This window comes from Branchiostoma floridae, chromosome 2 (assembly GCF_000003815.2).
Source record: "Branchiostoma floridae strain S238N-H82 chromosome 2, Bfl_VNyyK, whole genome shotgun sequence".
Classification (NCBI taxonomy): Eukaryota; Metazoa; Chordata; class Leptocardii; order Amphioxiformes; family Branchiostomatidae; genus Branchiostoma; species Branchiostoma floridae.
The window spans coordinates 26,170,373-26,193,957 of NC_049980.1; the positions used below are offsets into that span (position 1 = coordinate 26,170,373).

A 23,585-nucleotide genomic window follows, 5' to 3' on the forward strand; every position below is an offset into this window, starting at 1 on the left:
AATGTTGCCTGGCATAGTGGCGCCAACATAATTACGAAAAACAGCTAACGGCCAAGTTCATGACTACGTTACGTAAGATAGTTCACGTATGACGTTATTATCCACAGTACTTAGTTCCCGTGAATAGTAACCTGGATGCCAGACTGTTTCCAGGGCCTACACAGGCCAACTGAGTTAGACCCTGAATTGATAGAATATTGAGATCGGGCTGGGGATCTTTCCATAATACAGGCTAGTGAATATGTTGTAGGGCAGCAAATGTTGCATGGCGTATTGGCGTAGCCTGTTTGTATTTATAGCTAGCTTCCGAGTCTTTTCTGTCCTCTCGGTAGCTATACTACGGCTGGATACAAGGTTAGCAGTGGCACCCAAGACTGACGTTACGTTACGTTAGACAGTTGACGACCAAGTTCATGTCCGCATCGTCACGGCTTGTGCGTACCACAACCGTGAACTATGGTGACATGCCTCTGGGACTTCGGTCTGACATGTTTGGTAACTTGAGCTTCTGACTTGGAAGCGCAGATCTTCGATCAACACTGACAGATTTCGATTCCTGCCCCGCGCTGCACGCGACGGTGATCGGGTTACTGCTGCACGCGCCTCGGCCTTGAAGTACCGGGGAAGTCGTACACCCCAGTCCCAAAGTTCGCTCTAGTCACAACAAACACAAGTTATCTATGAGAGAAGAGTGAACCTCCCGAGGCCGCTGCTTTCCGGGCTGAAGAGCCATTTATGGCGAATGTCGAGTACCGATTCCTCGCGCCTGAAGTAGGGCGCAAATGTTTTGGCCATGTTTGTAAAGCTGAATGATGGCAGGGGATTTGGCGGGAAATCTTTCCGCGGGAAATAGTTATGTCGCTTTGTTGACATTCTTGCCGAACCAATCAGAGGCCATATTTTCCTGACCAATTACAGCGGTTGAAACTGTCTGCTATGGGGGACCGTTCAGTGTCGTCCAATGGAATTGCAACGTTTTGAAATTTGTATTAGCATAAATTAATAATTCATTAGGCGACGTAAACAATCCACAGAAAGTGATTTTCACGCCGATTGAATCTTGCGAGCCTCGGCGTAGCTTCAACTTTCTTCGTCCGAAACCGCCAGGATCTAAGGACTCTTTCCGAAAGGAACCTCCGTCAGGTAGGAGCATTTTTGCATATCGTAGTGTATCTCTGTGTGGCATTTCTAAAGTTATGCTGGGGTTTTTATTGAAGAACCCTGGACAGGATAGGTGCAAGGAGAGTTCGTTGGGTTTGACGGACAGCCGCGGGTAAGCCGGCCGGGCGCAGCTGCAGCCTGCAGCCCCCAGCGCCGGGCCATCTGCCGGCCTGTGTCGGAACGTGCGGCCCCTGTCCGCACAGTAGGAGCCCCGAACGCACGCCATTCCTCAAAACCCTCGCCATTCCTCCACATTTCCAGCTGTACGGTCCGTAAGCCCGACCTGTTTGGTGCGGAGGGTAGCGTGGCCGTGCTCGGGCCGAGGCGCCTGCAGTCCCGCCAGGTCCCACAGGCGCATCGCTGGACATCCCCAGGAAACTCCGGAAAACAGGACCTAATTTTCCCGACGGCTTGAAATGAATGGAGCTTTTTGTTGTCACTGGAAAAACCATGGAGCAGAGGCAGACTAGCGCCTCGGGGCCGCGTAATAGCGGTGCTCCTGGCAGTGGCCTCAATTTTCATCTCTCTGCTGCATCATTCATGATGTACGGCCGGGCAGGCACCCCGCCGGGTCCGGCAGTCACGGCCGCGCGACACATCCATCACAGCCCCGGTTTTAACATCACTCACGGACCCGCTAACGGCATCTGCAGGCCCCTACACACGTTTGTTTTCCTTTCCCCGTTTGTTTTGCTTCTCTGGTCTCAAGTGTGGACGTTTCCAATCACTCATGGAGACGGTGCTATCTGAGGTTAGGTGCAGCTTATTAAAACTGTGATGGGGGCACCAGGTGTTACCAGTGTGACACAGCTTGTCAGTCACTCTGTCACAGTCTGTGCCTGTGCAAAGCAAATCAGGGTATTTCTCTTCTGGACAATGTAGCTGGATTGATATTTGAGATAAACTGCTGATAGATCCATCTATCGATTCCTGCATCCATCCATCTCCCCATCTATTGATCACCTGCTACCCAAGCAGATGTTGTGACCAGGTACACAGATTACAGATCGACTGATGTACCTGCAGTATCTGCCAGTCTGATCAACCCAATTTTGATGCTGTTTGTATAACATTGTACATTAGGCAACGTGTACGTAGTAGTGGTGGTGTCACAATCATACTTTTCCAACCAGTATTGGAACCATGATTTAAGGGCATAAGGACCCCCCCCCCCCCAAACACACACAGGCATCACAGTTTCCCCCAGACTAGAGTTTGGGCTTCTTGCATCCATGCTCAGTTGCCTCTTGGTCCTGTTTTGTGTTTGCATTTCAAGACAGTTGGGGAATTCTATGTCACCTTGCATGGTCAGACTACTGGAGCATGGCAGAGGTTTGTGTCCAAACTTGAAAGATAAGGCTTTTGTGGTTTGTGTCCAAAGTCTAGCCTTTTCCTTAGTTCTCTGGCAGTTAGCAGTTTTTTCAACCCCTAACAGATTGCCTCTGTTTTCTTGTTGATCTTCTGGCTCAGCTTGCCATGAATTTAATCCAAGAAACAACAAATTGAAGATGGTATGGCCTCAGAGAATGTTTTTGATCTTCCCTTTCCACATCTAGATGAGGAAAAATTGATCCTGAACTGTGTATGAATAACTTTGCCCTGATCATGTAGACAGGCTCTGTTGGAGGTTGGCAGTCTGGTCATCTCTCTAGGCTTGGGCGAGAAATCTGGGTGACATTTGTATTCAGTCCATGGTCGCTGCCTCTGGAACAAAAGGCAAATAGCATTGTTCTGTGGAAGACAGAGTGCTCGGGTTAGAGTTACATGCATACCTCTGGTGAACCATGCTGCATTTGAGGAAAGAAATGCGAAAAGATGTTTCACGGAAATCTGAGAAAAATTTTCAAAGATGAACTCATTTGTGCTTGTAGTGTACCGTATTGCACAATGTTAAATTTGAACAACAACAACTAAAAGATCTTTTGTTGTACTTTGCTCAGAATGAGCCCTTTGGATATATTATTTGTCAGTGGGGCCATTTTCGATTCTACTAACAATGTAACTTCCAAGTCTGTGCTGACTTCTGATACAGGTTTTCTGGTACTGCACCACCGACCTGTTTATCAGATGCTGCACCACTGACCACCACCTGTAGGGTTACTGTAGCCAGGTCTGTAACTGGAGACACATCCTCTGGGGACTGGTGATGCGCACCCTGGGGTGGAGTACTGTTCTGCCAATGAATCAAGACCTTTATAAATTATAAGGCTTTGTGCCCTAACAGGCTGAGTACAGGTGGCACTGAGATCTAGTGGATGGATGCTTGGATGCTTTATACCTACATCGAAAATGACGCAAACATACTCATGAAACAAGAGATCTGTGATGATACATCCTTGATGTGAGCTTCTGTGACAATTCTGTGCATCTGAAGTCTGAACCCCAGGTGTGAGGTTCTGTTAGACATTTGTTCTGGGCAGCCTCCCAGCAGAATGTCTTCTCCAGAGACAGGCAGGGTTTTGTCCCCTCCCATTGATGAGTTATAAGCACAGAGAGTCCTGCTGGGCTGCTCTGAAAAGTTCTGTACTGTAGTATCCTGTTCCCAGGATTCAGCTCAAGTTGACTGAATGAAGTCCTTTATTGTACAGTCTTGTCCCATTGGTGCAAATACAAGAGAAACATGTTTACAGACAAGTGATGTAGTATACAGCGTGGAGAGAACCGTAAGAGGATCTTACAGGTTTAACTAAAATCATTTAATCAAAATGAAAATGCATTTTTTCTATACTACTCCTACATATTAACTTAAGAAAGTAGGGGGATTATCATTATACATTCATAGCTGAAAAGATTAGATATATCATTGTCATCTTAACTACAATCAAAGGATATCATCGGTGATTAGAAATAGAATAGAATGAGGTGCACCTTATATAAAGCACAATATTGGCAGGTTCTTTGCTGCGGGGTTGTGCACTGGAGGGAGGAAACATACAGACAATTCAGGCTAATGGTGTTTACCTACCGTCACATCCCAGCCTGTCTCACCAACTGAATTTTTTATGAACCCCAGCATTGCCATGGCAACGGGCCAGGTTGCTCCCCATCCATGAAATTAGATAGTATCATTACCGTTTTAAGGTTGGAAATCAGATATGGTCCCTAAAGGGGAAAGTGTTGGGGTGAGCTAGGGTAAACATATTTATCAACTGTGGAGGAGAGGGGTTGTCTCCAGGAGTGAACGTTGTTTCATCATGTCGACGCTGCCTTGTCTTGTCAACCTGTCTCTTTTGATCGGATTGGAGCTGCAGCCCGAGGATAGAAGAAGAGGGGGCCCGCAATCGACTGTAGCAAAGCACGGAGAGATAGATTGTGTCCATGTTATGGAGGTTTGCCTGTGGCCGTTACTCTGTAACGAGGACATACGTTTTCTGGGGTGGGGCTTCAGCAGGGCAGTTGCACCTACAAAATATATCTCCATGCCTTACGTGTGGTCTTGACTCATGAAATATTCATGTGAAGTATGAAATAGGAAGTCCCGATTCCGTTTCTTTCTGTACTTCATTTCAGCTGTTTCCATGACAAGGGCCTTCATGTTGTTCAACCATTGGTTGTGAGTATCAAAATGGCTAGGGTCCGATCCGGGGTAACTGCCCAAGGAAGGAAAGGGCTTTCCTGGTTTCTGCCATTTTTCCCTCTACTACATGATGGCCTCATTCAGTCATTATGGGGTGCTTGCTGCGCTGTTGGGGCCCAAGTATGCCGACCTTCGCAGAGCGCAATTTTGGATCGGTACGGGAGTAATCGTTTTTGATGGCGTCTCGCAGGACTGTGGATATTGCCGCGACGCAGGCTTTCATTGCTGGGAGATTAACGGGCTGGCTGTTATCGGAGATTGCTTGTCTACACATTTGGTGTGAGCAGATGATACAGTCTATTACAGTCCTGCATTTCTTAGTTATCAGTTCAGTTCAGTTATACTCTACACATTTGGTGTGTGGAGATGATACAGTATTACATTTACAGTCCTGCATTTCTTACAGTTACACTCTACACATTTTGTGTGAGGAGATGATAGTCTATTTCAGTCCAGGCATTTTTTTACTCACCACACTCACTAGATTTGGTGTTCAAATACGCACCTTTCATGCCCGCAAATCCAATAAAGAAACACCAGTATACCTGCCATTACCTGACGCTGTTTTGCTTTCTATCATAAGCACACCTGTTAGTTAGGTAATAGAAAGAATATCACCCAAATCTAACTGATACAATGATGGTTATCGAATTTCAATCTACAATGTCCCAATATCTGCTAGAGGCTCTTTTGATCAGCCAAAGGCTTGACCTCAGCACTCAGAAGTATACAGAAATGTACATGTCTGAAAATCGCTTGCATAGCAAAACTTGCCAACATAATAATGGCCGTAAAATACATTTCAGATGCTTTTCATATCAGATGGGGGCGATGAAAGGAAATTTATCATCTTTATACAACTGTATGCTTTTGATATTTGATTTATTTATAACAAATTTATTTTGAATAAATAATAACACAAGAGTGATGATCATGATGATCCAACCTCTATACCTTCCCTTATAGTTATATACTATATACAGAAAACTGTAACTGAGAGTACATTATTACCATTGACTAACTTGACTGTATATTTTGATTTGCTTGTATAATAGATTGAAAGATTGTGAGTATAAAGACCAAGAGGTTTTTGGAAATACTTGTCCAGCTGTTTTCTGTGATAAGTATGTTATCCACATGTAAGTGTCACAAGCCAAGTTTGACGTAGGTGTTGCTTGAAGTCCTTTTATTTGTTTCCCAGGTCGTAATCTTGACAGCTGGTGGCACAATAAAAGGCAGTTAAAACTGGTGTCCAGTTGTTCCACTTCACCTCCAGACTGTTTTAGCATCAGGCAGTCAGGAGAGTTACAGCTGCAGATGTCAGGGTCAGGTCTGCTGTAGGCTCACTCCAGGGGGAGGAGAACTGCAGGACAAGGGATGGGAGGTTAAATGGTTTGCAAACTCACTTGTGGCCTTACAGAACAGAACCAGATGTCAGAAGTTGAAAAAGTGTGTTTCTTGTAAGTGAGTTCATCATTGGCTTTGATAAAAATCAGTTTGAAAGTAAGTGAGACGAATTGAACCAGTGTGAGTTTACCAAGTTTTGACCAAGTGGGTGAAATGTATGACATCATTTGTCTGTATTTAACTTGTTGAACAGAAGTACCTATTTCACTTTTGTATCCATTTTTTGTACCAATAGTCGCTGCCAAGAACGGCAGAATTATGTTACTGATGCCACAATGGTTGAACTTAGCAGAAAGGCTGGCAAAGGATTGCGTGCGCAATAGACAGCAATGTCACTGGACACTGTTAGGTAATGGGCATTACGTAACAGTTATTGGCATAGAGTAATGGTTATAGGCACAATGTAATGGTTATTGGCAGAATCATGTAATAATAATTGGTGTTAAATGACAAGGTTTCATGTTTAGAGTAATGCTCACTTCCGGAAGGGCGGATTCAAGTGCATCTGTTCATGGTTGTTGAGGGCCTTATCATTATTTTATGCTATAAATCCAACCTGTTTCTGGAACAGAGTGTTGTCGGTCAAATGTCTCTTCAGAACTGTCCTTTGTCTGTTGGCTGTTAGTTTTGTGATAAGGGCTTCTTTGATATGGGCAAACTTTTATAGGGTAGTACCTGATATCATGTGACATGCCAGCAATCTATTTGCACCCTTACAGTGAAAGAAAGGAACCACCAGTTTCCCATCTGTTATGCAGGACCTGGAGAGGATAATTAGATTGTGTAGTGTAACTGCCACTCAGGCCAGATCGTGTAGTGACTACTGCTACTCAGCATTTAAAAGGAAAGTTTGTTGCAGTCGGAATCTTGTATGCAAGGTGCGTGCCCATCGAAATGAGAAAAGTAAAGGAGGCCGCCAGGGAAGACGGAGATTGCAGCTCTCAGCTGGGCAATAAAGAAGCTGCAGCCGGCTTAGTGAGTAAGCCTTCTGCCATCAATACTGCAGGACGAGGGGCAGCTGGGGCTAGGAGGGCCCTGATTGGTCCTGCTCCACTGCATCTGCAGATGGAGACTCCGAAGAGCAACCTCCTCCCCCTCTGCTGACAACTACATGGATGTAGAGGGGAGTATCTTTTGTAATGTAACAACTTTCTTAGCGCATCTTCGGGGGGGTCTGGCGATGTAGGAAAGGCCAAAACATACTTTCATCTAGCAAGCTATAGTGACAACAGCTTCTGCTGTAAACATCATCTTTACCCTGGAAAATAAACCTAATCTTGGCCAATATCTTTTTATTTATTTGCCCTGATATAGGCCTGTATAAAGTTATAGATAGGGTATTTTTTAGGAGGAATCTCATGTGTATAAAGTCAGATGGGATTTTTATGCCATATTCATGATATTGTGGACTGAAGGGACACTGAAACCTGACACTAGTGACAAACAGGGTTAAGGTTAGGGTCCCTGGACATTGTTTAATACCCTTTTCTCGCTTGAATGGATGGCTGTCAGAGGAGGGGAAATCAGAACAGCATATTATCAATTTCTCCATCTACCATCCTCTATAGTTAGCACTCTGGCTCTCCCTTCTCATTTGCTAAGGGAAACTTTCAATGGGAGAGCCAGCTAACCATGGAGGATGATACCAGGCTATGTGACCTCTGCTTGGAATTGGAGTGGGCACACTGGTGACCCAGTGCAAGATTTATGTGCCAGGCCTGGTTATGAATGGGTCCTGTGTTTAACTGTTTAACTGTACTGGCCAAGCAGGTCAAATGTGGTATCGTCTTACAGCCATGACCTGACCCCAGGGTCACAGGTTAGACAGGACTGTCTCTCAGGGCTCAGACACAAATCATTCCTTCTGCTCTCCCAAGTCTCAAGACATTCAAGATGTTGGCTTGTTTCTGCTATGGGTGCAATATCAAGGCTTGGTGGAAGAGAGGTGTAGCTGTCCAGTTTTACTTCCACTCACAGGATCAGGATCAGGAGAGGAAGAAAACAGACTGTCAGCTAGCTCCCCAGTCAGGGGAGGGAGTGACAGTTGGAAAAGCCATTGTTGCAATGTCTGATTTGTGGTTGATGGATAGGTTTTCAACTGGACAGATGGAAGAGCGTCATTGTCTACTTTATAGGTTGATGGGAACAGATGTAAAAGCCATTGCCCAATGTTGCAGGTTGGTAGGGGGTTGGGTAGAAAGTGTAAAAGCCATTGTCCAGTGTTGTGGGTTGAGAGGGTGTGAGATGGACAGATGTAAAAGCCAGTGTCCAGCTTGTAGGCTGCTGGACATCTGGGAAAGTGGCGGGAAGATTCAGGGTCAACAGAAGGAGCCAAACAAACAGAGGGACAAGTGTGCCCCCTTCTCTGAAGGGCAAAGGTCAAGATGATGAGGTATCCATGAGGGGCTAGCGCTGTCAATATCCATGAGGGGCTAGGGCTGCCAGGGTGTTTTCTCCACTAGGTAGAACCCTAGGGATAGGATAGATAAAACATCAGTTGGTAGCCTTCAGTTTCAATTTGTTATCAAGTCAACATGCAAGACAATGTACACAACTTAATTGTGTTGATACATACTTGCCCTGGGCCCCCTGGACGTTTCCTTGCAAACTGCAAAGACAGTCCCCTGTGTTAGAAAGTTCTTGAGTAGTGTCAGGAGATGTACTAGTTCCCATCATGTCTGTCCCCATGGAGTAGGAGCTGTAACAGTAAGCATGTTTGTGGTGAAGCTGAGCTTGAACCAGACTAGAGTAAACATAACTGGTCTGGAGAAGAACTCAGTAAACATGTCACTGTGCTGGCCAAGGTTCAGGGTCAGCTACAGGGCACCAAGTTCTGAACTCCACTCTATTATAGCTAGCAGTCTCAGGACTGGGTTCAGGGTCGACTCAGAGGTTGCCAACACTCCAGCCTCCTCTACTCCACAGGCCAGGTGTTAAAACTTAGATGGATACATGTACAGTAGTTCTATTATCCCTATGGACCAGGGATAAAGTCCCACCCATAAATGTCTGGCTACAGTCCTTATGACCTGTCTGTGGAAATGGGGTTTATGTCCTAGTAAAAAAGTTACTGGAATCAACATCCATCTTGTTTTGTATAAAGATGTGAATATCTCTGTTCTACCCTTTCCCAGTAATGCTGTTAGTCAGTATAGACAAGGAAACTAAAGCTATAATAGTATAGAATGTGTGCTGTTTATCTCTATGGACATTCACCACAAGTAATAGGATAAATTCAGTAACATCATATACAATACATATAAATTTTACCTGGTGTAAAACAGGATTGCAGTTTTATCACACATACAGCTGCAGTGAGGGGATTCGGTATAAAACCTTTGATTTCTTCGGCATGTGCAGCTGGGACCTGGGGCTGTGGAGATGACATGGTAGGAATGAAGGTCAACGCACTGCTGTATTTGGTGTGATAGTGCGGAGTTCAGAAAACAATTACAATGTTTGCAGTTGATGTATTGGTTTGAGATTGGAAAATAATGACAATGTTTTAAAATTCCCTAGTTCGTCGTGTTGGTTTGAGATTACAGGGAACAACGGACGCTAATCCGGATAGTGAATGAGTGAGTTTGTAGTGTTTGTTTGAGATTGGAAAAATGATTACAATGTATGTAGTTTGTAGTGTTGGTTTGAGATTAGAAAACAATTACTGTGTTTGTAGTTCGTTGCGTTGGTTTGAGATTGGAAAGCAATTACAACGTAGTTTGCTGTGTTTGTCAGAAATGAGAGAACAATTGCCGCATTTGACGATGGAAAACAAGTACGTTGTTTAAGACTGAGTGGCAAATAATTGATTGTTGTTCGATGTACTGGTGGGAAACAGTCACATCAGACCTATGTGTGTGTGTCAGCACTGAAAAATTTGGAAAACAATTGTAGTGTTTGTAGTTTTAATTGTTTTGGGAAATGTGAAAACTGAGTTGTGATGTTTGGAGATTGGAAAACAGTGACATTGTTTGTGTTTCCCAGCTGAAGCCCTGCAGAGTGGAAACAATAGTCGTCAGAAATTCTTTTATATGCAGATATTTTGATCTGAGAATTGTACATAGACCAGTTCCTGCATATTCAGGACCCGCCAAGCTACCTGCAAACACAGGCAGCAAACATAGCTGCATGAATTTTGCATCTCATTCCTTCAGTGTGTAGCATTTTTCTATCATACAAGTAGCCTGATTAAATCTCGCTTATAGCAGCCCGCCAAACATCCGCCAGCAGGGAGGGGCCAGTTACAGCCCTGGACAGCGAAGTTTGTGTTACACAGACTATCTTAATACAAGGTGGTTAGGAGAGAACCAGCCCATTTTAACTATCTATTAAATCCCAGCTTATTAGGACGAAATTTAGGTCCAATTAACCTTGCCACAGTGCATTTCAAACAAAGCCAAAGCCTTTCCTTCAAATCCTTGGCACCCTTGGTCTGAGTTCCTGTAAGCAGATGTGACAGCTCCAGAATTTTCTTGGAAATCTGATGGTGAAAGGGCCCCTTGTGTTATTTCGTACCTCCTGTTCATATTGTGATCATAGACATGTATCATAATAATTATTATCATTCCAGCAGTGGAATGTGAAAACCCTGTTGAAGTTGGTCTTTCATCTACCTTACTTACCAACTCAGGAGAGTGCCTTGGGTAGAAGACCAGCCCAGCTTTTGGGATGAAGGAACGATTTTTCATCATTACACTTTACAGGATGTGGAGTGGTAGGCTGTCTTGCAGGAAAGCCTACCCTCCAAGCCTACCCTTCACCTTCATGTACTTACTAGGTATTTTTTTTTACCATGTACATGTATTATTCAGACTGAAGTCCCTGCCCTGAGATTTATTGCCCCGCAGGGAAAGTGAATTTCCCCTGTGTTTGTGGTCGGTAAGCAGGTGTGAATGTCAGGTGAGCCATTCTGCCGCTGTGAACGCAGATAAACTGACATGTTGACGGCCTGAACTTTCGTTATTTCCCACAGTCGTTCTCCAATGACCATTGCGGAAAGCCCGCGACGTGCGGGATAAAACGTGACATTTCACTGCGCAGGTGAGAACTGCTCTCCCCGACTCCATCGCAAACCATTTAACCGGCATAACAGCCTTTTTAATGGAACGTACCATTAGCTGGGAGGTGTGGCTGGTGAGATAAGCACCTGCTGAAATGCCAGCTGCCTCCATCAGAAATTCTGCTGTACTGCACGGATGTGAGGATATTCGCTGGGAATGTGAAAGGTGACTGGTAGTACATGAGAACAATAGTTGCAGGAATGTGTAGAAATGTCAGCTTGGCTGTATATGTGGTCATCATTTGAATGCCAGCCTGTGCTTTGTGAAGATAGTACACGAAGTCAGGCTTTACAGCAGCACACGAGCATGTAGCCAGCTATTCTGTTCAAATGTAGCGAAGAGTTGCTTTCAAATGTAACAAAGAAATTTGCGGAAATTTAGCAAATAATTTGGTGGAAATGGCGCGTAGAATTCATTTAAGAGCTTGCAGTGTAGCAAAACAGTCACTGACAAGTTGACCTGTACAGGTGTGACAGTGAGTGAACAACTTTTCTTTTATTTACCTGACACAAACCATCATAGATGGGTAATTTTGTAAACATGCAAAAATACCTGTCATTTACCTTCCTTCCCAAAGTGGCCAAAGGGTAACAGCAAACCTCATGACACATTTACGAACATAAACAAATATGGGATAGTTAGTCTTAAAGCTCTAATGTGAGACATTGACAGGCGGCCTTTGTGCAAGGACAGAGGAATTTTGCAGAAATGTAGCACAAGCTGACAGGCCTGACACGTGGGGACGGAATTACACAAAAGTTGTCTTGTACAGGTGTGAAGAAAGTGTCTGAGAAGTGAGATGCTGACAGACAGGTTTGTGTGACATGGGCACTCCTGAAGGTGTTTGCTTGTTTTTGTAAAGGCTTGGCCAGTTTTGAAATAAAAATACATCTAAAAAAAAATTCTCATGTTTCCCTATGCTCTCAATTGTTAATTGTGAATGACAAACAAAGAAGGCAGCTCCATTTAATCACGGGTTAGTGAAACTGGGCTGGTTGCCAACATCAGTTTGATGCAGTGCTTGTGAAGAAGTTTTGCCCAGTAGAACCGTTGGTCGATGGCCCCACTCACAGGACAATCTGCACTCTGTTGTTTCTGTGATGTCAGAGGTCAGCTATTGTTCTCGTTTGTTTATAGTACTAGAAACAGTGAGGCAAAGCGCGGGCGTGAACAGAGCAGCCATTGTACGACACACGGAGCTCGAAACGGATCCGATTGGCCAGAAACGTGACACCTATTGTCAATGGCACTCCTTTTACTTCTGATCTGAATCGGCTGATCTTATACTTTACAACTGACGCAACCCGATCAGTCCTTAACAGTAACACCAGGTAGAATCGGTCCTTTGTCCCCCCTGGCCTATTATTTTGGCAACCTGCAGACAAAGTTCTAACTGTTCAGGATGTAATTTTGAAAAGGTCCAGTCATAGGAGGAACAACGGTCGTACTGATGATATGATTTGTTACTCAGACAGTCAGGAAAGTCAAGTGCCCGTGCCTGTTTCAGACTCCTCAGGCTGCATTACTCACTTCCCGTTTGTTCATCAGTGGTTTTGTCAGCACGTGCTCTTGGCCAACACACTCTACAAAGCCAGTTCCGAACCTACCTTTGAAGACCAGTGCGAGGGTGATTCGGGTGAGGGGGTGTTTTTGCAAAGAGGCTGGAGTTTCGGACCTTTGGTTCACCTCCGTTGTTGGCTGCTGTGAGTTGGCACAGATTTCAGATCACAATTGCAAGGTATTGACAAAGCAGCTTGATTAACAGGTTCAGTTCAAGAACTTCCTTCCTGTACGTTTCTGTCACGTTTCATGGGTTCTGTTGATTGAAGTGGTAGCTCTGTTCCTGAAGACTTGATTTGACTGTACGTTGTGATTGTTTGAAAGGTTGCCTAGACTAAGTTAGGTGACAAGGTATAGAGACCAGGCAGTCTATACCAGATACCAGATTACAGACAGGACAGCTCAGTTCACATTCAAGTACAAGTACTTCCTTCCTACAAGTTCATCTTACTAGTTTTTGACATGGTTCATGGGTTTTCTATGGACTGAAGGTTTGAGGCTGTTGCTTAATTAGAGGGATGTTCATGTTGGAGTTTGTAGGTAATGGGTGACTTGCATGCATAAAAAGGGCTGACTGGACTGTGTGCTATAAATTCTGAACTCTATTGTCAGCAAATTCTGATGTTACAGTTTTTTTGCTTTGTTTATTTGTTAGATTTTGTAATATTTAGGAGCCATTAATGGTTTCTGTGGATTGAAGGTGGGTTGAATGGTAAAGAAACGATGAAGGTGTGGCAAAAGTGCGCACAGCCTGTAGATGAACAGCTGTTTCTGTGCTTGTCCTGGCATTTCAGGATTACCTGTATTAAGCCCGGGTTAGCCGTACAGGTGTAACAGCTGTACTGATGGGCATATCTACCTTGTCCATCACTTGTTATAAATTATGATTAACATTCTGTGTCAGTACTTGTTATCTTGGTTAGATTTCAAACTGAATTTTGATGAATATTTTAGTTTGGTTGAACAGGTGTAACTGCTGTACTGATAGGAAAGAATAATATGCAGCTAGTTTGGAGACTTGTCTAGGTCATTTTATTTCATCGATAGGAATGTACTTCTTATCAGTAAGATATTAACTGTAACGTAAGGTTACCAGTTTACGTACAGGACCAGTTTACGGTCACTTATTGGTGGATGCAGACTTCGAGGTCAATTGTAAAAAAGAAAATTCTCTTGAGTAGGAAAGAAGTACGTTTAAATCATCTATGTGTCTTGCCTTATTTATCCTATAACTTTGCATCCAGCAAATCACGTCTGAAAAGTCCGGACAACAATTTACATTTACGCTTGAGTGCGCACAACACTATTACAGATGACCCGGTTCTGATCGTAATTCTAGACGGCTATTTTCGTCCCCTCTTTAAAATCCAACAAACTCTTTATGAATTGAAACATCACCTCAAACCAAACCTGGAGTTCTTATCTCAAGAATGCATGGTGATTTTATGTATGTTGTCCAAGGAAACTCTTATAAACTGCATAAAAACAAGTGACTGTCCTCGCCGAGCGGGTAGTTTTCGAACGCCATGTTGCATCACGTGACTTGCCCGTTAAAGCTTGGTGCACTGGAGAGCGAGAAATTGTCGCAAGGGGCGCTGTTGGGGCTAATTTATGTGGGGAGGGCACGGCGTGAGCAAGCCACATGTATACTGAACGCATTTCAAGGCCAGTTCCTATCTATACAGGTGATAACAACATCCAAATACGTTGCCATTATTATGAGTAGCATTGTGCAAGTTGTCGAACAGCATGGCGCTCTGAGTGGCGTTCTGTTGGGGCAAAGATGACTTACCGATAACGTTTAGCGGCGATGCAAAGTGGCGGCATGGCCATATGTAAACAATTTATCCATTGTGTTATCTCAGTGAACTACGTGGGGACTTTTAAGGGAAATGATCAGATATATGTCCTTTAGAAAAATAACCTCACGGAGAAACACCCAACTGACCGTAAATTGGTCACCCTGGAAGAATTCTTGGCTGCAGACTTGTTTATTAAAGACGCTCGTACGACGAGAAATCCTCAGAAGAAATATGATGCCACACACAGCTTGACGCAGACCGACTTTGATGTCTTCCAATTAAGGACAGCTTTTCACTTCCCGACCTGCGCGCTTTCCATAAAACGGCATTATTAACAAATCGACCGTAAACTGGTAACCTTACGTTACCTACTATATGTTTTCAAACTAAATTCTGATCAATAGATCATTGAAAAACATTGAAAACAAGTATTCTTGTAGCTATTGAGGATTACATGACATACATTTTTTAGAGATGTGCACTGCTAATAATCCCCAAAGAAGTGAAACTTTGTGCCATTTTTTAGAAAGTTGTCAACTAATGATTCAAGTGCTGTATTTCATCTGCAAATGGTACATAAGAAAGCTGATAAAAATGCTGCTTCTTTTGTTCAAACTGATAATTGAAATTTCTGTACCCTACACGAGCCATGTCTGTTGCCTGGTTGTTTTACTGTGTAATTCTGTGGCAGGCTCAGCTGTGAGACGGTCTTGGTGAGCCGCCCGAGGTGTTAAATGTACTGGAAAGACGCCGCGTTAAGATTGAAGTGCACTTTTCCCTCCGGTGAAGTCCCACCTCGCCGTCGAACCGCCGCAATTGAGTGACTGGTGGCCATTTCTGTTCCCGTTCCTTTAATTGGAACCAGGAAAGTCTACCAGTAAAGTCTCGTCTGGCATTGGTTATTGGATTTTTCTGGCAGGAGAAGAGAGAGCTATCGGGTACCGCTGTGGCAAAGGCACCGGATCGATCAGCAACGATTGTTTTTGCGCCTTTAAAGCCCCTCGGAGGGCCATTTGCCGTGGTGTCAGTTTCAGCCGTTATCATGTTTGTCTTTAGGGTGTTCATAACGGGGCGATACCCTGGGGGAATCATGGGCAAGCTCAGTGAAATGGTGAATAGGAGCGCCGCACAAGCCGTGATTGGTGCTGCCCGGGTCCATAAATGTGATGGGGCATTAGTAAATAGGCCAGAAGAGGCAACTTCAAGGCGAGACCGGATCGTCTAATCATGGCTTACTTCGGCCTTCCCGTAGCTTGCAGCAGGCAGCGCCATTATCATTCGCCCTGATGGATTTACTGCAGTGTAAAAGCTGAGTTTCAATGTTTCTACCCTTCAGGAAGGGCACCTGTATGAAGTGATCTGACCTGATTCAGTAACTGGAGCAGAATGTTTGTGACATCAAATGGCGAAGTGGCTAGGCTAGGACACAAGATGGAAAGGTCACATGGCACTTAATGTTGCTTTCATCATTCATCTCGGAATGTAAAAGTAGAAGGAGAGGGATGGGCTCCACCTTCCAATCCGGCAGATCAGCAATTCACTGCCCCATAGGTATCTAAAAAGGGCTATGGGACTATCTTAACTTGTTTTACAGAATATTCGAAGGGGCCTTGACTCATAGCATCCAAGTATGGTCAGGTCAAAGGCGGGCAAGTCATTTTACAGCAGCTCTGATTGGTTACTCCACATGGATGCTGTAGTGATGAAGATGAGGTGCAGGCTGTAATTTGATCACTCACAGCTTCTGAAGAAGAAGATACTTTCACTGTGTACCATTGGTCAGACTGCGAGTTTCAAAGTCTCAAAACTATTGTCTTTCAAAGTCAACTGTTAATGCAATGTGAGTTTGACCCTTATCAGAAAGGCTATGGTTGCCTCACAGAATTGAATATTTTCTTGTCTTATGTGTTACAGGTGGTTGTGTGGCGGTTTCACCGGATGCTAGACTTCTCATGATCTGCGGGATGCAGTGCTGAAACTGACCCTCCAATGCCAAGACAAGGAGTTACTGACAACTCGTGCAGATACCCGGTAAGTCATTCTGATGTTCTGACATAGCACATGTAGATGTAGTCCAGTGGTGGCCATCTAGGTTTCCAGACCAAGCACTTGAATCCTGGCTATATCGCTCACTGGACATGCATGCTACTGGAAATGGTCAGGACACTTAGCCGTGGTCCACTGTTCAATGTACTTGTAGAATAGACCAAAATATAGAGCTATGTGGATTTAAAAAACAACACAAAGAACATATACGAAGGCTTACAATGTTGGAAGGATGGTGTCCCTTTCCTAAAGTGTGTTAGTTGTGTGACTGACCATCTCTATTGGTTTACTTCGAGGATATTTGTTATGTTATCAAGGATGTCCCACCATGTGATTGATCAGAGAACCTGGTGCTTGTTGCTGCACCACTTACAGCCTTTAGATAACCTGATCGCTGTGTGCTGCTCGTACCTATCTCTCCTCATTACACACCCCTCGTTAGCGCTGCGCACACCTTGATGTTAACGATGAGCTGTGGGGCACAGAACATCGCCACGCGAAATTGCCTTTTGATTATTCGCCATCAGCAGTTATACACTAAAACAGCACATTAGTAGTGATTTACCACATTTATCTCCTGGTAAGTTGGTATCAGTTGAAGAGCTTCTCTGTGTGTCAGGCATAGATACATGATCAGCTCTTCAGAACATCGCCCTACAAAATTACCCTTTGATTGGCACATACCCTGCTATATTGAGATCAGTTAAATATACCATAAATTGCTGGCTTCTCTGTCAGTTCTTGATACATGATGTAGATTAGAAGAGTCTCTATATGTCGTGACCCATTAATAATGATCAATGAAAAGTTTGCCACATTGTCAGGCATGTTGGTAAGTTTTTTTGTTTCTCAGTCTATAGATCATGGTGTTTAACTATGTCTGCTAAGATAGCCATTTGGCACCGAATATGTATTAGAACTAGGGTTAGGCAGTATGGAGGAGGTTAAGGAAATGCAACATTTGTACGTTGCGCTGCGCTGGGAGCGATAGGCTCCCAAGGTCACCCAGAGTGTTCCAAGGTCATGAATACATATGTAGCGGTGTGCGAACTGCCATCTTCCCGGCTTCGCCACATCTTTAACTGCCGCTTTGAAATTCTACGCTTTAGCACACCGTTAATCAAAGTGCCACAGGGACGTAAAGTTTACGTGCCTTTTGTAAGCCTCGGTTGTGAATTATACATGAACCTGTCGTTAACCCGTGTCGTGCATACCTGTGCTCATACCTGGCTGTGTTCTCGGGTCTTCAAGGTGTGCAATTTTCCACTTCAGGGCCCACCGTGCAGGTGTGATAGTCTGAGCTCGTACAGAAGACGTGGCATGAGTTATTGTAGGATTTTGCTAAATTTGAGGGTGAAAATTGACAAATGACAGAGTTGTCTACTGTTGTGACTGACTATGAGAGAGATAAGGGGGAGATGATAGGGTTTTGTTCCGCTGATGTGAGTGTTTGAATTTCAAGGTATTTTTCTCGGACTTGCCCAATTTTCCTTGTCAGAAATTGCTTCAATGTAAACACAGTGCTTGTAAGCTTTGCTCTTTTTATGTCTTCAGACTCTGAATGCCTGCTCTGTTTAGATTAAAGGTGAAGTTCTCTCCACACAATCACATTTTTCTCAACTGACAGCATTTCGGCAACATGAAAGAATTTAGGCCAAGCGACGGATAGGCAGTTGATAATCTAACTCTCTGCCTCAGTAGCTGGGCCGATAATTGGAAACTCAAGTTGCCATCCTGTCTTGTAACAGTACTTGGAGACCCTTGTCAGAGACTGATAGAAGATATAATAACGTAGGAGGTGTTTGGTGTTTTCTCCTTGCGTGACTTGACTGTCGGCTGCCCTTTCTCAGACAACAGTTTTACCCCAAGCCTGTAAAATATGAAAAGCCAATAATCCTACTTTGCAGCCGGGCAGGGTCATCGACTCATCGTCATGGAGATGGTCGTCAGGTGACTCACCCGGTAACAGCAGCCTGGCTTCCCTCAGTTCTCCATCAGACCGCTGCTAAGTCTGAGTTTATGTAAAGGATTGCTGGGGAATAAAAACCCCTCATTCTGCTGAATGGTGCTGCATGAGATTGTGAGAGTGTAGATGGCTGAGGAGTTTTTTTAACGTGTTTTTAATGAGAAAAGTTTATTTCCGTGTCTCTTTTTTAGCACCTCCTAACATGGGGACTGAGCTGAAGCTAGTTAGATGACATCACCGTTTTACAGGAGGACCTTATTAAAACAGATTGTCTGAAAAGCATTTTACGATTGTGACATGCCAGCAGTTTTACAGCAGTCAATCACAGACATTTTAACTGTCATACCTCCATCATTCGGTTGATTGTAGAGTTTTGATTTTGTAGCTTGTAAAGCCTTGTTATTCTGGTTGGGTGAATTAACAGTGTGAGAACCAGTGGTAGTAAGGGCAGAAAGGCGTGCTGTGATGACAGTCACCACCCTCCTGCCTTATCCGTAAGTGTGCTAAGGTAACTTTTGTGTACCAAATTTGAAAGTTCAAGTGCCTGCCTGTACTGTGTGCAGAAGTGAGCTGCGATGACAGTCTTCCCCCTTTTCATGTCAAAATGACTCAGTCCAGCAACTTTCTACCATATCAGTTGCTACTGTAGTCGGACACAGTTGGGTTTTGTTATGTCGTTTTTTTTCCATTGTTGTTCAGTTGGCTTTTGGCGGGATGTTTCCCAGCTCTGTGAATGTTGGCCCAGATCCAGTGAACCTTTATGTTGTAGGTCACCTGCAAAAGGTGTTCTATTATGATTTGTGTTCACTCACTGGAAGCCTGGGAACCTTCAACAACCTGTAAAATAACTTGTATTCTACCTTTGTCTTCTCAACGTAACTCAAACCAACAAGCTCTTGGGAAGGTGTATACCTATTACTTGTGACTGGATGTTCATGAAACTTTATCAAACCTACTCCAGTTGTCCTGTTTTGTCAACTTGTTTTGTTGTCCGTTTTTGGCGGGAAATCTTCCCAGGCCTGTTAATGTTGGCCCCCTGCCAACGACCTTTAGGGCACAACAGAAAGGTCGTTTGTTGTGATTCAGAACCAGTCACTGGAAACTTGGGAAACATCATTTAATGGCTGAAAATGTACTCTCGTTTTCTGTTGCTGGCTGGCGGAAATGGTGCCATGGCCACTGCAGCTATCACAACATCGTACCTGCCCCCGTTCCAGTGACTAATCGTCCCTGACTAACGAACCTGTAGGTTAATGAACTGTCAGACCCCAGGACAATAGGATTATATATACTCACAAACACACACCCTCCTTTGTGCCAGCAGGTGAGAGGCTGATTGTCCCACCTGCCTATATAGCCTATTATAGGGGCTGTTGTGTTGGGGATACTGATACACAGGGCTTAGATGGACTAGTCTATTGGCAAAAGAGGGACTTGGAGCTGTTGAAAATTTGATGCAAGCTGCTGGACTTTTCTGAGCCTATTTGAAAGAAAACAGAGAGATGATAAAAAGAAAACAGTGATTTCTTTTCAGTTTTAGGGCTTAAATGGACAAAAATCAAAACAGACGGAAAAGTGTGTTTGTGTAGTTTGGTTCAGTTCCCCCTTTATTTCATCACCAATGGTTCTGCCTTTTATCTAATTGGACTGGCCTTGGCACAATGCCAACAATAACAAACCCCAAACAGACCTATAAACATCTTAAAGCCTGCAAAACCTGGCGTGACAATCGCCTTAAAGGCACCCATGATAATGCTGGACAAATTCGCTTTCTAAGAGGGGCCCCAAGGAGCTGATTTGCCTGTGACTAAGGAGAGAGTGAACACCTTTTGTACAGGTAAGCGCAGTTGTTGGGTCTTAGTGTCTGACATTGGGCAGGAACATGGTTGTAAGGTGAGCAGGTTTGACATTTGCACATCACAATGTAGCTGTTCAGTAGAAGCTGCTTCTTTTTTACAGGACTGTTTGCTCTTGCTTGCTTTAGGACAATGACCTGTTTTTTTCCTAAGGGAATGTTTTGCAGTCCAGAGAAATGGGGAAGGTTGTTACACAGCTTAACAGGTGGTCACTGTGGTGTGTTCTCTGACAATGTCAGATTCCTGCCTGCAACAAGCAGTCAGTTTTTGTGTGTCGCTCTGGATATTTTTGTGTGTCAGTTGTTCCGTTAAAGCTGTAGGGTGTTAATAGTGTAGAGTACAAGAGGGTGCTTTAAAATTATTGTAGATAGGGAAAATGTTTTGTTTTGGTTAGCTTTAGTACAGCGTTATTTTTGTGAGGGGACCAAGACATTAAAAAAGAAAAACACATAGGAGGGAAAACCTACTTGCTTGCAGTCTTGAGTGAAATGACTTGCTGATTAAAAGTTTATAACCAAATAATATAATTTTTATCCAAAATATCATTCAGGGCTGCTATGGTACTTCAGGTGGCAGAGGAAGACAAGAACTCCCAAGTAAGAAAATAGATTCAAAATTTTTACTTTGCCCAGGACTTTGGGCTATGTTGAATGAATACAAAGTTCCTGGATGTCTGGATCTATACTTGTTACCTAACCATTTTTCAGTCTAATGTTAGATACAAAAGCTTACGTTTACAGAGCACATTTAGTAGTTTATCCCTGCCGTTCCCAACAGTGAGGTTCAGGTGTGTAATGCATGTTGCAATTGTGCAGAAAGCTATTTTTAGCGCCACTAAAAGGCACTTCAGCTTCAGCTCCCACCGCTTCGGGTTTTATGCAATCCTCTCCTCGGGTAGTGAAACCGGTGATTGGGTAGCATGACTGCTTGGGCCTGAGGTGAGAACAATCTATTTCCTTGGTTGATGTAAAGATGATGGGAGAGGACAAGGGCTGGGAGGAAAAGTTGTGTCTGATTCCCTGAAGCTGTATGTACAAAGGTACAGACTTACACTTGAAGGCTCAGAGTCTGCTTTTTGGTGCAGCATAACAATTTTTATTTTTGAAAATGTGAGAACCAAAAGATGAACTTGGTGTGGCCTGTGGTTCAGGTGCGGGGTTGGCAAACCTGTCTGGCCCGACTGCGCAGCCCTGAGGTTCAGGTGCGTCCGGGCGGGAACTAATTGCATGCTAAGCTAGTTTAGCACCACTAAAAGGAACGACCTTTCCCATAATGGCGCTCACCGAGAACCAACCCTGCGGACTGGAATGATAAAATGTTCGCTTCAGATTGAACCAGGAGTCTTCCATATCAAGAATTTTTTATAGACAACCTGGTACCGAGATACTGTAATATTTTTCAGATTTTTCCTGCTGAGTTAGCCTTTCTTCGTACCAAATCTGTGGCAGGAGGATACTGTGTATATCTCTGCTCCTTGACAAGAAATTTCTTTTACATGACTGAAATCAGAAAATCTTACATGGTATCCTATTGTACACAGTTACACAGAGAGAAAGTCAGAAACTAAGCAAGTTGAACCTAAGCTCAGCATCAACATTGTTATGTCAAAATGTAGTAACCTTTGCCACCGTTACCTGCAATCAGCCTTGGGCAAGAATTAAGAAATAAACATATCATCATTATTACGTAGAACCTGCAACAATTTCTGATATTCAGGCTTTGTTCTGTGAATAGTGCTAATGTTGCTGTACCTGTCAAACGATTGCTGCACTTGGGTTTGTCTTCCCATGAATTACGTAGGCGTCTCAGCCTTTGGTGTGGCGATCACAGGTCGGCGGCCGATAAGCTTTACAAACCGATCTCTGATGGCACCAGCGATCCATTAGCCTGTCCTGAAAAATACATGTCCACATCTATAATTCATCAAACAACTTCAAGGGTTTCTTCCACGTAAAAATGCAGAATGACTTGCTCAGTGTTTTGTTTACAGTTTTGTGCATGTGTTCCGAGAGAGTTTTCATGCTACCCTGTGACTTCAAGAGCGATCTAAAAGCTGGTCAATAACATTTATTGGAAAGAAACAGAACAATAATTAACGTTTTCAGGCATAGGGCATTTTGTTTACCATTTGTGGGTGTTTTTCTGATACTAAAAGAGTTTCTTGTTTGTTTGTTTTATTTGAACCTTTGTTTATGTTCTATGTTGCCTTTTGACTTGAAGAGCATTCTAATACTGGGTCAATAGCAGTTTTCTGCGGGTCTGAGGTATTTATCCCTTTCCAAGTTTGCCCTAACAGACTCAGATGTTATTGACTTCCCTAAATGTTTCTGTCAATTTCCATTTGGCTCGAGTCCAATATTTTAATGGGAATTTCTATTTGGAATGATAAAATCTATATAAACATCATGGGAATTTCCCTTCTCTTGTACAATTTTTTTATGGTATTGGACTATAACTAGTATAAGCTCTCTGTATTGATTTCTGAGCAAAAAGTAATTTCCTAGCCACTGCTGTTTTTGACATCTTGTTCTTTTCGATTTGCGCATCTTCCCTCTCTGCATGCCTTTTTTTAAGTTTAAGATGCCAGAAAACTCCTTGAACTCGTGACTTGAAGATTAACGTTAAGGCTTGCCAAGTGCAAGAATGGAGTAAAGATAAGCTCGCTCCCGCAGCTTAAGTTGATTTCCTCGAGGTGTGAAGAAGAAAGAGCATGTCCTAGAGCATCTTACAGCACGTCTTGAGTGGAGGTGGAGTGAACTTCAAGGGTTTTCTCTGTACTGGAGAGTGTTGGAAGTTGCAGGTGTGACTGGAGTTATGATGCTGTGAGAGAGAGAGAAGGCAGATCATTGCTTTGGACATGGACAACAAGACCTTGCTCTGGACCAAAAAAGAACAAGCAAAAACAAAAGAAAGGGTAACGGGTCTCCTTTGACAGCCCGGATTTGATGTGTTAGAAATTACCATAAACTATTATGATAAAGACCTTAAACGATGCAAAAAATCTCAGCAAATTGGTTGTTTAAAGTTATTTTAACATTTCCTCAAGGCAATTCCTGGTCAATAGTGAATATGTATGGGGTACTCCAGGGTTAGGTGTGGGTAGGTCGGTCGATTGGAAATTACCAGGCTGTTTGGAAAGCCTGTAACAGT

General features: G+C 43.6%; 1 protein-coding gene and 1 long non-coding RNA gene across 10 annotated transcripts in view; one reads left to right on the top strand and one right to left on the bottom strand.

The window, feature by feature from the left end:
- Positions 1 to 970: 970 nt before the first annotated feature.
- Positions 971 to 23,585, top strand: part of LOC118409584 (semaphorin-1A-like) — an 85,844-nt gene continuing 63,229 nt past the window's right edge. For 3 of the 9 annotated variants that reach the window (XM_035810700.1, XM_035810699.1, XM_035810708.1), the window contains exons 1-2: positions 971 to 1,143; positions 16,482 to 16,598. The gene's annotated coding sequence lies outside the window, so the exon portion shown is untranslated. Of the gene's footprint in view, positions 1,144 to 12,575; positions 12,944 to 16,481; positions 16,599 to 20,271; positions 20,417 to 23,585 lie in introns of those variants that run through there. The other 6 variants (XM_035810709.1, XM_035810710.1, XM_035810711.1 and 3 more) reach the window with 3 other exon arrangements.
- On the bottom strand, positions 5,054 to 9,517 carry LOC118409588. Its single transcript, XR_004830463.1, has 3 exons — positions 9,416 to 9,517; positions 8,721 to 8,843; positions 5,054 to 6,101 (listed from the first exon to the last, which is right to left on the bottom strand). It is a non-coding gene; the product is annotated as an uncharacterized LOC118409588 (long non-coding RNA).